The sequence below is a fragment of the Falco rusticolus genome, chromosome 2, assembly GCF_015220075.1.
Source record: "Falco rusticolus isolate bFalRus1 chromosome 2, bFalRus1.pri, whole genome shotgun sequence".
Taxonomy (NCBI): domain Eukaryota; kingdom Metazoa; phylum Chordata; class Aves; order Falconiformes; family Falconidae; genus Falco; species Falco rusticolus.
Genome location: NC_051188.1, coordinates 50582641 through 50601436, shown reverse-complemented (window position 1 = coordinate 50601436; position 18796 = coordinate 50582641).

Sequence of the window (18796 nt, the reverse complement as noted above, 5' to 3'; positions counted from 1 at the left end):
TGCACAAACACTTTACCTGAATTAATTAAGGAACCTGACCTTGCCAGTTGTTACTTAGGAGAGGACTGATCCAATGACTGTGCTAGTCTACAATACTGCTCGAGTTGGTCTCAGTGGCTTCACATGCAGTCTCCAAGTAGTAATAAGACATTACAGTGGAAACCAGATTTGTCTTTCTGCCTATGTAATGAATAACAACTCGTGCCTACCAGTAGTACATTCCCATGGAACATTTTTTTCCACCTTTCGCATGCAAACTATTACTTTTCCAGAAACCATTAAAGAAACACAATGCAAAACCTGAATGCAGTGTAAGTGTTCCTATAAAAATAATGACATCTGAATAAATACAAAGAAGTTTGCAAGAGGAAAACCAGTATCTCTATAATTTACCAGTGAAGGATCTTTGTTAGAAGCTGTTCTTCATTCAGTGAAAATATGCTACAGAAATAGACAGAATTGAGTCTGCTGCCATTAGAATTTGTGTGTGCTCTTTTGTAAAATTTATTCTGTATTTTCCATTTGTTTCTTTTCTATATCTTAACAATAATATTTCCAGAACAAGGCGGCATGAAAATTGATATAATGGCTCCATTTGTAATAAAGAAAAAAATAAAATACAAGGACAATACATTAATTCAGTTAAGATCTAAAGACATAAAGCAGCCTATTCTGTATTTCTTTACCTTCTTATGGACTCATGCTGTCTTTGGACTGAAAACGTTGGAAAATAACCTGAAATTTTGCGATAGACAGACCAGCTCCACACTAGGGAACATATATTAAAGTATGTCCTTAACAAATAAATCCTACACATTGTCTGAAGAAGAGCACAGGTGAAAAAAACATACTGTATTTTGTAGGTAAATAGTTGCAATCCAGGCACTTCTCATAAAACAATGCAGAAGTGGAAAAGCCAAGTTTTATTTAGGCTATCTCTTTCCTTCAAGAAGATAAATCTAGCACTCGCGATCTTTCCTGTTATTAAAAACAATGTCTAACAGTTGTCAAAGATAATAATGTAATTGTTATCTACATCTCCAGGTTTTAAACTGTGCTCTTTGATAAACAGTATAAGAATGCATAAAGTAATACTGATTCCTATGAGTTATTTTCAGGATGACAAATAGAGTTACTTATCATTTGATTTCAAACTCAAATGCTTTGGTTTGGGATTGGGTTTTTTTCCCCTTTTTTTAATCAATATTCCTGAAGTATCTCTTTAATTGCCTCCCTACAAGGCAACACAGTAATGCAGAATTAAGTGACACCTCCAATCTCTACGCAATTACTTATATTTACACTCACCTACTCTAATTCTAAAGTTCTGTTCTGAACAATTATTATTATTATTATTATCATCATCAATGTTTTAGTATTATCTTTTATTAACATTATTTGTTATTAATATTAGTCGTTAAATTGTGGCAAAGTATTTTTTGCTAACAGATATCTGTAAGTGCTTCTAGGTATTCACTAGTTAAAGTAAGGCCTGGCTCTTTTCTTTTCTTTGATTTTAAGATGGTAAACATCATTACAGTTTGGCAATAATACTGACCTCTCACAATGCCTCAACCATCTGATGGAGGTGTTTTTCAAAGAAACTGAAGAGTACAAAAGAAAAAAAAAATAATAAAAAATATTATCGAGGAATAAAATTGTTCCTGGATGAAGCATTCACAGAGTCTGATTTTTTTGCAGATTTACCCACAGACACCATGGTAGCAGCCATTTTGTTAGAAACAGCAATTGCTCTTTTTGTTGTTCTTTCAGTTGACACAATACCTCACATTTATATGAGAAGCTATGCCAAAGTGCCACCAAAAGATCAGCTAAGGAACCCTTTCATAGCTTTTAAAGTAACTGAGATCTGACTGGAACAAATTGCATGCTGGAACTACATTTTCCCACTACCGCAAGACATGTTTAATCATCCAGCAGCCATGTGCCTGCTTTACATGAAGCATTTTAACCTTCTACCAATTTCACTGATATAGATCACTTATTTACCAACTACAACTGTCTTTTCAGATTTCTGCCCTCCACTCCTAGCCTCCACATTACTTTCTATACTGTAAGTACATGTACAGTATTCTCCAAGCTTTGAAAAAAAGATAACAAAAGTGAAAGCAAGTGGTCAAGTAAGCAATTCTGCTAAGGCAGTGAAAATTAATTGTCCCTTTGAGCAGACTAACCTGAGTGGTGGGGTTAGGAATCACCATTGGCTGCAAAATCTTCATGTATTAACTTTTATGTATTTAAGTAGGTCCAGACCTCATCTTCAGAACACTCAGGTGAAAACTTTGGCTGTCTTCAAATTTTGGCATTGAGTTAGAGCCCAAGGCTGTATCTGAACCAGGCTCTTAGATCATTACAAAGGGGCTGAACTTGATTGGGGTTTTTTATTTGTTTGGTTGGTTGGTTTTTCTTTTACTATTTACACAGATCTTTGGAAAATTATCATATAATTGCTGCCAGCCCAACTCAGGATATCATAAATACATAATTTTCAGTCAGCTTTAAGCATCAAGATCAAGTCAATCACTTCTCGCCCTACTGCTTCAGTGTAACTGCATAAAATCACATTTTAAAATGGTTTTGCACCCCCTCCCCAAATAATTACAGATCCTAGAAGAATGAAGGGAAATGTTTTAGAGTGCATTCTTTTTGCAAAAGAAAATTCAGAAAATTGCTATTTTTGTTGCTAAAATTCATTATTCATGAGAAAAAGAATATTTAAAGATTTCTTTCACTCTGATGAGAAGTTTTTAAACTGTCTTGACCCCAAGTGCTCTATCATTGTCCCTTTACAAGAGTGAACTAGTGAGCTGCGGAGACTTTTTAGACCCCTTTTCTTCCCTGTTGGCTCTGTTATCTATGTGAAAACTGCTTCCATAATTCAGTGCAGATTTTGATCATGTTTTAAGGATTCATTATAACTTCAGATGCATCAGTGGAAACAGAAAAGCTACATTGACTTAAATATGAACCTCTGAAACTTAGTCTGCTGTCATAAACTATTTTTGCAGTCAGTACAAAAAAATGAAAAAAAAAATCAGTAATTAATTAATCTGATCAAGGCCAAATTAATTCTATCCTAAAAGTTGTTTTGGGAAGTACTTACAGCAGGACAGCGTTATTACCTGAAGAATACAGCATATTTAAATTTGAACGAATGGATTATGCTTATAGACTATGTAGGGAATCCAGATCCTAGAGAAAAAAGGAACAACCAGACTACAAAACTTTATAGAAGATATAGCAGGAAAATACAATTGAATGTAGCATTGCTTTTGAGGAACTGAAAACAAAATAATAATAGTTAAAAAAAACCCAAGTTTCAGAAATGTAAAAATGCCTCATTTTATAGAAAGGTGGAAAAAATATTTTGTTATATTATTTATATTTTGAAATTTGTACTATGCATTTTAAAAATGTTTTTGCTTTATTTTAAGCACAAGTATCTTGGAATTTTGAAATAAGCTTATTAATTGAACAGGTAAGTTAGGCCACATGAAATAATAGCTGTTTCTACTTTAATCACCATGTTGTGTTTTCTGAACTGCAGGTTTACAGGTGTGAATTCCGCATCATTATTTCCCTTTATATAGCTTAGAAATGTTTCACAGAGAAAGACACATAATGGACTTAGTTGTATTTATTTTTAAAATCTATCATAATAATGATGATGCTATCTATATTGTCTGTTTTGATTAAGGATAATCTTAAATTTTGTATCAATCTTAATCTAAATGCCCAATTTAGATGAAATAAAAAATAGCCATTATCATCTTAAAATTATTGCATGCAACTATTATACGATCAAATTTTTGAGTCAAAAAAAATCTAGTTTTCCCCTGGGTTTAGGTTCTCTTGGTGTATAGGTATTAGAAAACTCAAATAACTGTTCATAACATTGATTAAGAAAACAGATAAAGAGGCTGATAAGAGTACTGATTAATCAAATGCATTGACTCTAGATGTAGCAATTTAGTCAGTGAAAACACAACTTCTTTCATTACTCTCGGATCAGTGTTTTCATCTTAAATAGAGAAAATCTTTTTCAGGGACTCCAGGGGAAGTGAAGGTCTGTGATGAATGAACCAGTAAATGAGTACATACATCTGACAACAGTAATCCATCCCTTCATTTCCTCAGGGAGAGATCCCTGCTTTGCAAACTAGTAGTTCAGGTTCACACTGCTAAGCAACAAAGGTGTATTGTTCTTTTTTAACAGGAGATTCCTACTTTGTTCATTCAAAAAATACTTGCATGCTGCTTTGCTCTGGAGAAGACCTTGGGTTCTGTATCCTAGCTGGATGAAATTAATGAAAATCACTTCAATTTCAAATACCCTATAAGGTAAACTATAACTTTGTGATGAATGTTTTTTATAACCTGGAACTAGTGACTCCCCAGGCTACATCTGCACTGACAAATAAGAGACACCAGAAAGCGAGCTTGAGTACTAGAGCCTCATCACATATAGATCTACTTATTAATTCTATTTCAAGCTGTGTTCAAAACAAATTACAGTATTGACAGATCTCCACTGATTCTAATGAGAGCTTGATCACATGCAGACAGTTAAAAGCAGTGAATGTCACCCTCCAGGAGTACTTAGGTGTTATGCACCTTTTGAGATCCCACACTGCATCCTGCATGGCCTATGGAATCCTACCTGCCTAAAGGGCACAAGTGTCTTGCAGTTCCTGTATATTACACACTATAGGTGCTTCTTATTCTATAGGGTATCTAAAATGACACTAGATGACCACTTCCAGGTCATGATTTCTGTCCAGATAAGTTCACCCCAAACAAGAAACACCATACAGTCATACCTGCTCCACACTTTAGAATCATCCAGTTAACTAACCAAAATAGTGTGTACCAGTGTGACTACTTTCTTTGCATAAAAATGCTGTTAACTCAGTGTCATGATGTTATTTTTCTTGTGAATGAAGAAAGTCTCAGATTTTTAACTCGTTTGCATTCTAAATGGGCTAAATCATAAATTTCTGAAGTACTCAATGCTGTATTTCTATTAACAATAATATTACTGCATTTCTCATTCTGGGAGCTGTGATGAAGAGGCATGTTGAACAAGATCAGTAATAAACTGACTTACTAGTAATAAATACAAAAGTTTCAAAAGTAGTTGTATCTTTCTGCTTATTATAAGCTGGCAATTCAGCAGCTTGAATTATTATTGTTAGAGGGTTTAGTATATTGTTATTTAAATAAGCGACAAAGCAACAAAATTAATAAAGGAAAAATGAAGTATTAGGAAACTCACAACAAGTGGTAACAAAATTGCATTGTGCAGGAAGTAACAGAATCAGCAAAATTTAATTACAGAAATAGTTGTATATAATGTTGGTTGTCCTCTTGCTGTAATTCAGTTCTGTGGTGAGTTAACTTGGGCTGACAGCAAAGCACCACTTAGCTGCTCACTTACTCCCCCTGTCATCCCCAGAGGGCCAGGGAAGAGAATAGGAAAAGAAAAAGCAAGAGAACTGATGTGTCAAGATAAAGATAGTTTAATAAGGAAAGGAAAGAGAAAGGAAGGAAGAAGAAGAAAACAACACCCACACACAACAAAGCAAAACCCAACCAAGCGAGCAGAGGCAATCACTCACTCACTAGCTCCCACAAGCAGACTGATGCCCAGGCAGTTTCCAAGGAATGGCTACCTTCCCATCCATGTCATCCCCTCAGTTTTTATTGCTAGGCATGGCACTATATGGCATGGAATATTCATTTTGTCAATCTGGGTCAGCTGTCCAGGCTGTGTCCCCTCCCAATTTCTTGCCCACTCCCAGCCTAATCACAGTGGGGGCAGAGTGGGAAGAAGAAAAAGCCTTGACTGTGCCAACACTGCTCAATAATAGCCAAAACAGTGGTGTGTTACCTATGCAAATCCAAAAAACACCATGTGGACTGCTATGAAGAAAATCGCAGCCAGACCTGTATCAAGTGTGAAGGACCATGTTTCAGAGTCAAACTGTTATATGACAAAAGTATATGGTATCAGCGCATTGGCAACAGTGTTTCAGCCAATGATGTTGTCTGTTGCTACATAGCACCAGGATCTGGAGTAGTTGTTACTTGGCTAAACTACATGTTTTACATTGTCAAAACCAACTTGTCAAACTGAAAGTGACAGTGACTGGCTTATTAGCTTTCTATTAATAATTCTAGATTTGTACTTCTAATAAAACCTAGCAATAATTTATAACTGCATTTTCCTAGATTATTTCAATTACATTCAGAATAAAAAAAAAAAAAGGGGGGGGGGGGGGGAAAGAAAAGGTTTATCTTTATCTCCCACTACTGCATACTGAAAACATTCACCTGACGTAACACTTTACCTGTTTTACTCTGTACCTGTGTACTGCTTCTGTGTTGAGTTCATTACAGCACTCAAGCAGTAGGCAAAAGCTCATAGTATTGCCCCTGCACTGCAAAATTTAAAAGCCAGTTTTTAAAATAAGAGATCCTACATTTTATAAAGTACTCTCTGATCAAATTAAGATCACATCAGATCATTCTTTAAAATCAATATCATCATTTATGAACTGTTACCATGTGGGGGGAAAGCTGAAACCAAATAAAACCCCCAGTTATTTTGGATTGCCTGTCTGAGGCATGAAGAGTTTTGTGCTGAATTATGAGATTTTGACTTATGTGTCCTAATTTGAAAATATTTGTTTTTCCATAATCCATAGAATGTCCTCCTAAAACTGGTACTACTTTTAGAGGAAAGCAGAAACTCTGCATGAGAAAAGGCTTCTGCATCTTTATGGGATCCTTAGTCTTCCAACTAGTTGTCAGAAATTATTCATATTTACTTTAAAATGCTTTTATTAATTTCTTTTAATCATATGGTAGATAACTACAGCTTTTGAAATACCTTCCTTTCTTTTAACTTGTCTGTCCATAAGCATATTTTAGATTATTGCAAATATAAGTACAGTGCTCATATGACAAGCTTCAAGATGTTTCAAATGCAAGAGAAATTTAAGTTTTTCTGCAGGCTGAATTGTTCAGTTTTAGCTACCTAGAAGTTAAATACGCAATACAAGCAGCTAATCTTGGCACTCAGTATAGTCAATGGAAGGAGACAGTCTGAATGACTGTTTGACAGATAGAGTAACTGTTCTTTTATTTGTAAAATAATGACCTAAGACAAGCGGAAGATACTTTCCTTAATTTAGAGACAGATTTAGATGACTAAATTATGGATGGCTTAAACTATAAAAAGAATCCTGCTTTTAAAGTCCATTAGATAACTAAGCACTAAAATAAATAAATGTCTAAAAATTTCAATAAAGCATCGTCTATCCCCTGTTTTTACCTAGAGTAATGGATCACAGGAGTATCTACTATGAATATTTGGCTCAGGCTTATACTACAGACACTAACTTTGTGAGCCTCCTGGCCTACTAAGTTAGTGCTTGACATTACTTGCAAAAAAGCAAAAAACAGGGAAACAAATCTGTGAGGTTTTTTCATTTTGGTTTCTTTCCCCCTAGTTTAGCTTGCAGGGCTGAAATTGGCATGATTCTATCCCTGACTTGTTCCACTTTGTTTCCCGCTTGAATGTGGGTTATATTTCTTCCTGAAATTCTGTCTCCAAGTCTCTGGACATTTCTTATCAATCAAAAGAGTAACAAAATTAGATCAACCACAGGAAACAAGTGTTAAACGTTAGTTGCTATTTCTCAGGTGACAAACCAGGCTGACCTGGTGAGCCTTTCTAATTCATTCCATTTCAAAATTGAAGAGTGTTAGTCACTGTATGAAAGATATTTCAAATTAATACGTTCAATTCAAACGCAAAGACTATGTGCTCTCACACGCAGCATTATGTCCGTTACTGTGGTGGGCTGACCCTGTCTAGAAGCTAAACACCCACCTTGCCTGTCTACCACTCCTTCCTCCGAGATGATGGGGAGAAAATAAAAAGAAGGTAAGAACGCTCATGGATCACAACAAAGGCAGTTAAATAGGGAAAGCAAAAGGGGCACTGTTACAGGTGGAGTGACACACTACACTCCTAAGACAGAAGTAGCAATATGTTTATTGGTATTAAACAGTGATATAACAAAGTTTGGTAGTAAATGTGACAGTGGTTTAATAAGATTTGATGGCAAGGTACACATGATTATTTACTGTGTAGAGGACACAGGCATACAGAGCTATCTTGGAAACCCTCCCATTGAGTCACAGGGTTCAGAAAGGTCCCCCTTGCATTGTAAACACCTTCTCAGAGGGGAGTTTAGGGGCGGCTGGATGCAGACTTAGTCCCAGACTTGGTCAACGGTTTATGTCTAAAGGATTATATGTGCACAATCAATCCTTCATACCACTTAGCTAAGATTTCAAAGTTTAGCATGCTATTAATCACTTATTGAGAATCTGTTGCAGCAAGGAATCTCTCAACCTCAAGAAGTAACCTTGAGAGGTGTCCCTAGTGAAGGGGAGGCCCTGGTGTGCAGCCAGCTGCTGTGCCCGAGAGCTCAATGGGCCCTGGGCTGTCCACTATTTATGGAGCAAGGGAATTGATTCATAGGCATATCTGCACACCAACTACAAATGTCAGTTTCTTCCAAACTTGGATTGAGTTGGACCTTGACCAGCACTGTGGTTAGGTTAGCACATTGCTCAAATTAGTCCTTGGCTACTGTGTTGTTATCTATCTGCCCCAAATCCACTTCGGGTTGATGCAATCATCATGACCAGATGCATCTATTACAACTGCCACAGGTTATCACTTGATCGTTGTTACAGGAAATAAAAGTCAAGATGGGGGGGAAGCACACTGTCACAGGCACATTTAAGTGAACTAGGAGAAATTTATCCATTACTCCCCGTTAGCAGGCAGAAGATGAAAACCTTAGCAACCAATGTTCCCCCATTCCTCCTCCTTTCCTTGAATTTTTTTGCTGAGTGTGATATCTTTGGTCAGTTGAGGTCTGCTGTCCTAACCTGTTGCCTACCCCCAGACCACTCATTGCTGGGGAGAAGTGTGAGAAAGAGAAAGTGTTCACACTGTAAAGGCACTGTTCAGCAACAGTTAAAACCAGTGCATTATCAACACTGTTTTAGCAACAATGCCAATCACAGCACCATACAGTCTGCTATGAAGAACATTAACTCCATTCCAGACAGACCCAGTACAACTACAGTGCTAAGAAGCCATTTGTTAATGTCCTAAACCTCCTTGGTACCACACTTTGAGCCCTGAATTTCTGCATATCACCCCAGTGCCATGACACAAAATGCCTCTCAAGGAGACCTCAGGCTGACTCCCTTCTAGGATTTGGTCTGGGACGTCTCCCTGGAAAGATAATACCAATTGCCACAGCGAGAGCCAGATCCTCTGTTAACAGTCCACACAGGTAAAGTGTCAGCCTTGGACACAAGAGTAGACTTACACAATAGTGAAATTATCCGTGGTACTGCATGATGTAATTCTTTAACCAAATGGTCTCGGAAATAGGGTTTTGGACCAATTTATCTCTGCTGACTTTAATCACAGAGTCCTGGATGTAAAAACGTACTTATTAACATTCTGCCAAAAGTAACCACTGATGTAATTCTGTGCCTATCACTCAAACATGAGCTGCTGCTAACCTGAATGCTGTGTCCACTACTGTCACATCCTGCTCCACTCTGTCCATCTGTTCAAGAAAATAAATGGTACAAACAGGTCATGTCTTTAGAAGGCAATTGAGACTGTATGCCCCTGTTCAATGGATACTTGCTACTCAAATAGTTGCTCTTGTCTTCTCTAGAAGACAATGATTTCCAGCTGGAGACTTGATCAGACTGCTTTAGGTTTCCTAACTTTATTACAAAGCCAGATACACTGCCTGAATTGAAGTACATAGATGGATTTCCATGGTGTTACCCTAATAAGCTAGGCCTTTTCCTCACTACATGTATGTTCTGAAATGGAGCAACAAGAAAAACTATTGCGATTGAGGTTACTGTAAGGAAAGGCATTTCCTCCTTCCCAGCATACAGCAATCAGAAAACCCATTCAGCACTATTTGGATCACCTTTCAGTACCTTCTTTGCATGTATAATACTGGTTTCAATAACCTTTAACTCATCACAGATATTGCATTTTAATGATGACATGCAGAATTAACTATATTAGAGAATTATGAGCATTCTATTTTCTTCTTGTTGTCATGGTTTTTTGTTTTCGTTTTGTTTGTTTGTTTGCTTGCTTGCTTAGGTTTGGTTTTTCTCTCTCCTAGAAATTAAATCTTCAACACTACCAAATGCTAGATTACTGGAACTTCTCAGGTTTGCATTTAAACTCTAGCCAAATATCCAGGAAGATTCCTTGTACTGTATTTCCAGAAAAAAAGCTGTGCATTATTAAAGGAAGAAAATGTGTATTATCATTGTCATCAAATTTACAATGTACACATACATTGTTCTGGTTTGGGACAACCCAAGCTGGGGAGATTTGATGTTATACCCGGAGTGAGATGAAAATGTAAATGGGGTCAAATGCCACCAATCAGGAAAGTTTATTGAAACAAAATGTTCTTAAGAAAACAGTGATAAGAAAGGGCAGGAAGGACAGAAAAGAAGAAACCTAGCAAGCAGTCGGGACAGTTGCAAGAGACATTCAGCACCATGGATCCAGCAGCAACCCATTGGTCCATAGTCCCCTTGTCCATTGGGGCTGGGGGTCTCCAGATCACACACCCCACTGTCCGATTTGCAGTCTTCTATAGGGCATTCAGGGAGACCGTTTCCATGACAATGGCATGTACCGCACATCTGTGCATGTGCCCCACCTTGGCACACTGGTTCTGAGGGGCACATGTGGTGGCTGCATGGTTCTTTGTCACCGACTGTGTGTGCCTCAGCAGGCTGAGGCGGTCGTTCATGTCTGGACACGTCCCCCAAAATGATGCAGCCGCTCCTTGACTGAAGCTGATGTCTCATTTTGCGTGGCTGTTTGCTCCTTGCCAGGTCCACAACTGCTGAGTTTGGTTGAACCACCAGGTTGCCTTGCACCAAGCTCAGCAGGGATGTAAACAAGCTTTGAGACAGCCAGCTCACAATACGGTCTCCCACACCACCCTGTGTCTCAAAGACTGTCACTTCTTCATCCGTGGTGGTAGAAAGGTAAAGGAAACAGTACAGTGTGGAAAAGAGTACAGTTTATAGTGTTTACTTAGACTGAAATTCACACAAATATGTTTGACATCATCATAAGGTGATGTGTTTATGAATTGCATACTTGAGACAGTGCGTTGGATCAACTGTATAAAACATGGAATTAACATGGGAGGAACAATAACAATGCAACACCACATAACATATACAAAAGGATGTGTTTGACCCATGGGGTACCTGGAAGCCAACGGATCAAATTCCCAACTCTCCCAAGTCTGCACAGGGATGTGAGTCAGTTTTCATATTCCTGAAGTGGTATGTTTAACAACTTGACCATTATTGCCAATTTTTAAACAACAACTAGAATCATTTAGTTTACCACAGACACCCCCTTCTTTGAAGAGGCTAGCAGGTAATCAAGAACCATTTGGTGCTGGAATATCGCTGTTCACATCTGCATGGCCTGATCTGCCAACAGATCAAGGTCATGGGCAGTCTCATTGATGGTGATTTCTAGGATGGCTTGTAACCAGATGATGCGGTTTAAATTATAGACAGGTTCTTGAGCACCACTAACCAGTTCATTAGGGTTGCAAGTGGCTGGCCCACAATACTGTATAATTCCTCCTGGTGGAAACTCATCCCTTCCACAATTCTGAGTACTTCCACCAGTGGAGGGAGGTATCAATCAGTCGCTTTTCTCTTATTAGGTCATCATATACTCTGATTACTAATGTATTTCCTTGAATTTCAGGTAAGAGAAAAAACAAGGGCCAAATATACCCTATGTAACATATTCCTGACCAATTAGGGGGTAATTGTTTGTAGGCATACTGCCCACAAACCCAGTAGTGGCCCTGTAGGGCCCAGGTTCCTTTAGGGAAAGGACCAGCCCATTTTTGCCATTACTCAAGAGCATCACAATATAAAGTGTCCTTGTTTCCCAATGGTCCACCTGTAACACCTCTGGCAGAGTTGTAACTACATCTCCGTGCCCTCGCATTTAGATTCCAGGAACAATTGGACACTGAGGGACTTCCTGTTCGGTTGGTGTTGGACCAGAATTCTTGAAAACAGGTTCTGGTTCCATTTGGGTAACGCCAAGCCCAGTGAAACACTCATGCTACATACTTCTCTGCAATGGTATTGCCTCGCTGACAAGTGAAACCAGCCATATTAACCCTTTATCCTTTGCCACAACACTGATACGGCTGTGATTATTATATGAACATCGTATCCAGTGCCGCGGGATGACTGAGCACGGGTCTGATCCCCCTTGCCCCTACACCCTGAGCAGTGACGCGGTTTGCACCCTGTGCTTACACAGCCATACCCGGGTGACTTTGTCCCACCCACCCCCTTCCCCCCGGCCTGATTTACACAATCTCACCATTTCCCCTGAGGCTCCTTGTGGCCTTTTCCCGGCACCGCTGCTCTCTGCCTCCCGCAGCACGGCCCGGCCGGTGCCCCGCACCGCACGAGCCATCGCTCCCCCCTCACCTCCCCGGAACCTCGCGCCCGTTCGCAAAGCGCCGGCCCGGCCGGTCACGCGCTGCAGCTGATCCCGGTGTTCCCGCGCCTGGCACGCGGGGCCGAGCCGCGCGTTTCTCCGAGCGGTTGTTACAGCGCCCCCGGCCCCGGGGCTGCCCGCGGGGCACTCACCCACCGCGGGGGGGTCGCCCCGGGGCGGCAGCTCCTTCACACACACGCACCCCCGCCCCGCCCGCTGCGGGTGAGACGCGGCGCTCGCGCTGCCGGGTGTCCGGCCCGTGACGCCAAGGTAATGTCCCGGCCGGGGACAGCCCGGCCCGGGGCGACCCGACGCGACCCCCGCGGCGCGGTGCAGCCGCTCGCGCGGCCAAACGCCGCCCGGCGGGAAAGTGCCTCGGGGCGGCGCGTCCGTACGGACACAGCGGCGGGAGCGGGCGGGAAGGGCAGCGCGGGAGGCGCCCGGGGGACGGCGCCGCGAGGGACAGTCACCGCCGCGGGCCCAGCGGCGTCAGCGGCCCCGCGGGTCCCCCGCCCGTCGTGGCCCTTTGTAGCGGCCCGCGCGTGCCCGAGGCGGCCGTGGGTGCCCGGGCCCACCCCCCGCGCGGGCGGGGCCGCTGCTGGGCCCCGGGCGGTGCCCGGTGGCGGGTGGCTGTTTGCCCCGGGGCTGGGCACCGCTGCCGGGGGCGGCCGCACCGCCGGGGCGGGGGAGCGAGCGCTGGGGCGGGCAGCGTGCGGCGCGGCCTCACAGAACCTTTTTCTCTTACAACGTTTGAAGGAGAGCGATAACGACACAATATGGCACTAAGTTTATCGGGGTACAGCTTACAGAAGCTGAGGAGATCACGCCATGCATTTGTTGCCCTGCATCTTCTGGAGGTGTGCTGTGTTTCATGAAATAGTAAAGTTCTGTCTTTCAGGTAACTTCTGTAACAGAACTTTCAACTGAGAAATATATCAGGTGCTTATAGCATCTATCACAGGGCTACAGCTGGGGATAAAATTCCTGTTTACATAAAACTTTAAATCATAATCCAGACTGATAAAAACCACTGAAGTCAAACGGACTGTTCAGAATGCTACTGTCTTGTGAAGCTGCACTTATTCAAAGAAAATCAGTGCAGTACATCTTTTAATGAAATTATTGATTTACATTCCTGTATCTTTTCTTCCAGAAATACAGAAGTTAACTCAAAAAAGTTAAGCACATAAAAAGGTGAGATATTGATGTTTACGGTGAAAGATAATCCAAGAAAACATTTTTAACTTTTGACCTTGGAGATTTAGTTAAACTGTAGACAGAAATAAACAAACTAATTGACTTTAGTCAAAAAGGATTTAAAATTCAAGGCTCATATCTCAAAATGATACAGTGTATTTTGGAAAGGATCTTAAAACTGCAGCTTGTTTCATTCTTCAGGAGCTGCTGCTGAAATTCATAGGTAATCTCTTCCAATAAGGATGAAGAACAAGATTATTTACTACAGTATCTTTTGGGAAAATGTGTTCCTTAGAAATCTTTACTACAGTTCTTCCTTTTAAAGATACTAATAATTCAGTCAGGCTGTGCTGTTTAAGTCACAGTTTTATGTACATAAACCACTAAGTAACAAACATTTAGTTTTGCCTATCCTTTATTTGTGTCCTTTGAGACTGAAAAAAAGGACTATGGACTTGTTACATATTTTTTTTAACCTGCAAGGAAAACTGAGTTAACATTGAGATGCGAGTACCCAGCTTGCAATTATAATAAACTGTTTTGAGCACAATGTGCAGAACTGTATCCATTAGTAATTATGGAAGAATGATTATTCCCCAATGATGTGTTTATTATTTGCAAATTCATCCGTATTCTAAATACTCACTTTTGAGAATTTATCTGAAATGAAGGAATGAAAATTTCAATGGGGAGAACGTCTCTATCTACTGGTTGCTCAGGTATTTCCCAGACAGTTTTTATTAAGTGAACAAACACAGAAGTTTTTTACAGATACCAAGAATCTCTCAGACACAGTTAGCTTGTAGGTAACCTCTTGCTGCAATTTCCCTTAACCATGATAAAACACCAAGGAAAGATTGTACACATCCTGTATCCATCAGAAGTGCTTTACGGTTTGGATGAGGGCTTACAAAGCTGAACTCATATTTGAGTATCTGCTAAGATTTTTGAACACTGAACTATTTTAGCAGCGTTAAAACAGTAGTCGTAAGGGTCCTTTGTTCCCTCTGTCTCCATCTTTTTCTTTGTTGTTAAATTGTTTTTGAGGGGAAAAAAAAGGTTTTGTTTATCCAGGCTCCTTTAACTGTAACATCAAAAGTTTAATGCAGTTTTCCTTTCTACTTTTTTTTTTTTCTTTCACTCTGAATCTTGAAAATGAAACATCAATTCTATTTTCTAAATTTTTAGTGCTGGAATTTGTAGTTTTTCTGGCTTAATATTTCCCTGACAATTTTAAGATTACTTTTAATCTATCTTTTCCAAAGTTATCTCAGAAAAAATAGTTATCTTGTGGAGAAAAAAAAAAAAGCAAAAAAAAAAAAAAGCTAGTTGAAAAGCACTGTTTGTCTAGTACTGGAAATCCAGAATGTAACCTGGGTCCAAGTCCCTTCTCATATACTGGCTACTTCCATCAGTACTGCTGGACTCCACACAGGTAGCAGATTTCACAGCATCAGTATCAAGGAACAGAGTAAAGTAGTAAAAAGGATGTATGCAGGGGTGCTTGTATTTGCATAGTTCTTACAGGTTTCCAGGAACTGCTAGAAAATAAGAAAGGCTTCAGCACTTGACATGAGAAGTATTCATTGACAGTGGTTTGGAAGTTGATCACCAAACTCTAGCTTCTTCTGTAGCTTCCATAGGGATGCAAAGTCTGTGTGTAAGAAAAAAACGTATTTCAGGAGATTGAACTGTTCTGCCTGTTTCATAAGTAGGGAACTAAACCATACAAAGAATATGAGACCTTCCCAAGGCACACAATCCATGACAAAGAATGACTTCAACTGAATCTCCCACTTGACCATGTGGTAACCAGTCCTTTGTACCATCTACACCAGTAAGACTGAAAAAAAAAAAAAAAATGAAGTTTTCCACCTAAGAATCTGAAATTATCCTGTCCATGACTGGAATTCACAGATTTGAATGCTTTCACCATTGATGCCTTCACATTGACATATCCCTTGCCCTTAAGGGATACAAATTAGCATAGCTACTTTATTTCAGTAGAACAAGAGCACTATGTATGGGATAAGGACCTTTTCTTCTAATTTCCTGAATGGCTTACCTATGGCTATATTTTATTAATGTTAACATATTAAAAAAGCTGACAAATAGTATCATTCTCCTTATATTGCACTCCATTTTCATAGACCTCTAACAACAACTTTTAAGCCACTGAATGCTTCAGGGATTTTAATATCTTTGTCATAGCAAATTGGGTGGATGCCTGAATAAGTATGATTTGAATGTGCTTGCACAATATTGTGTCATAAATAATGTTATAAGACATCTTCCAATTACAATATGAATGTGTATGTGAGTATAAAATCAGGACACATGCAGGTTGTAGAAATTCTTCTATTTCAGCTGTTATGAGGTAGCCTGAAAAAAAGCAAAGTGCTAGACTTTGTGAAGAATGTTAACAGAAATCTGAGTCCTGTGGAACACATTAGAGCCAAAAAGTGAGGACTTCAATTCCAGGAGTTTAATTCATAGGTCTGAGTACTGAAGTTCCTCATATTCTGGATAAAGCAAGCTGGGAACTGATAGCTGCCCATGAGATGAGTTAGGTGAGAGGCAGGAGGTATCAGCTCAAGCCCCGTGATGAGAACTGTCTATCAGACAGGTCAGGATGGGGCTGGAAAGAATACATGGATTTATCCGTTGATGTAATTATACTTTAGAATTGATGTTGTGTTTAACCACAGCTGGCAACTAAGCACCATGAAACTGCTCACTCACCCCCCATGTGGCAGGATGGGGGAGAGAACTGGAAGAGTTAAAGTGAGAAAAGTTGTGGGTTGAGAGACGGTTTAATAGGTAAAGTAAATGCTATGCCTGCAAGCAAGGCAAAACAAGGAATTCATTCCCTACTTCCCATGGGCAGGCAGGTGTTCAGCCATCCCCAGGAAAGCCGGGCTCCATGACATGTAACAGTTACTTGGGAAGACAAACACCATGACACCAGACATCTCCCCCTTCCTCCAGCTTCTGTTGCTAAGCTCTATGTCATATGGCATGGAATATCTCTTTGGCCAGTTGGAGTCAGCTGTGCCTCCAGCTTCTTCTGTAACTCCAGCCTACTCGCTCATGGGGTGGTATGCAAAGCAGAAAAGGCCTTGACTGTCAGCACTGCTCATCATCACCACCACACCACACCACATCAACACCATTTCCATCACAAATCCAAACCATAGCCCCATACTAACTACTATGAAGAAAATTAGCTATCCCAGCCAAAACCCACAGAATTGAGTAAAAAGTTTATGTGAGCAGGAAGACACTTCAGCTTGTTAAGAGGAAACAATTCCAGATGAAGGATTCTGCATGTAACTAGTTTGATTTTCTATCTTATTGAAGCCAATTAATACATTTGCTCTTTCCTCACTCCTCTTGGAGCTTTCTCCATCCCTACCAATTCCCCTCTGCTCTCAGCTGCATGGTTTACCTTGCCTACATATCACCAGACCTATCTGTGAGTCATTTAAACTAAATAAAACCTCAGAAAAAGTACCCAGGGATTTTTCCATAGCTGTTTTTTGCATGTTTTAGCTGATGAAAGTGCAGCACAGAAGCAGTATTTATCCATTTTTGACAGTACTTATCCAGTAACTAGGCTTATGAGCTCTAAATCACACATGTAGCTTTTAGTCTTCTAAGTTAGAGATAGATCACTTTCATATTTTGTGGTATGTGTTCATTCCTGGATACATACCTTAAAGTGAAAAAAGATCTGAGTACTAATGATTTCAAGACTTGTTGACAAAGAATAAGTGGCCTAAGCAGAGTGCAAGAGAATGTTAAAAGGAGCCTTCAATAACACAGCCTGCTACATCTTGAATGCACCAATTTGTAGCTTTATATATTTGTAAGTAGACCAAAACTGCTTTTCCTTATGCACCTGGAATTGTAATTTACAGTGGTGATCCTAGAAGATGGCCTATACACTTGTCAGCATCTGACAGTGGAGTATGGATTTATGATTTTATCAGTGCAAGGATAGGAATATACAGTTCAAGAAATTACATGCAAGTAAACATAGGTTGTGCATAGTTGTGGAACGTTTGGTGGGCTTTTTATTAAAATGTATCAACCCTTGGTGGCGCTGCACTGTTGTGGTTTAACCCCAGCCAGCAACTAAGGACCACCCAACTGCTTGCTTACTTCCCCCCAACACCCACCCCAGTGGGATGGGGAAGAGAACCAGGAAAATTGTAAAACACATGTGGGTTTAGATAACAACCATTTAATAACTGAAATATAACATTAATAACAGCAGCAGCAACAACAGTAAAACAACAATTGTAACAAAGGAAAGAGGAGGAGAGAGCTGTAAAATCTTTTAGTAGAAGACTAAAAGAAAAAAAGTAATGCAAAATACAATTGCTTACCACATGCTGACAGATGCCAGCCAGTCTCTGAGCAGTGATCAGCAGGCCTTTGCCCACTCCCCTCTGTTTACGCACAGAGCATGACATCCTACAGTAAGGAATATCCCTTTGGCTAGTTCAGGTCAGCTGCGCTGGCTGTGCTCCCTCTCAGCTTCTTATGTAGCTCCTCACTGGCAGAGCATGGGAAACTGAAAAGTCCTTGATTTAGGGTAAACACTGCTTCGCAATGACTAAAACGCATCAGTGTGTTATCAACATTATTCTCATACTAAGTCCAAAATATTCTCTGGTCCTTCTGTTAGAACTGTGCCACTGAGTGGCCAGAAGTGGAATATTCCTGAAGATGGAAAAAGATAAAGCAAATGAGAGTTTGATTAAATGGTATAATTGCTAGAATGTACTCCTGAAAAAACAGAGGCTTAGCTCCATTACTATTCCCATTTTTTCTGTGATGTAAAATGCAGTTAAGAATTCCCAAATGCCATTTGTCTTCCAAATGTTGTTTTTAAACCTCAGACCACCTAGTAACTTAGTTGTTTTGCAGGTAATA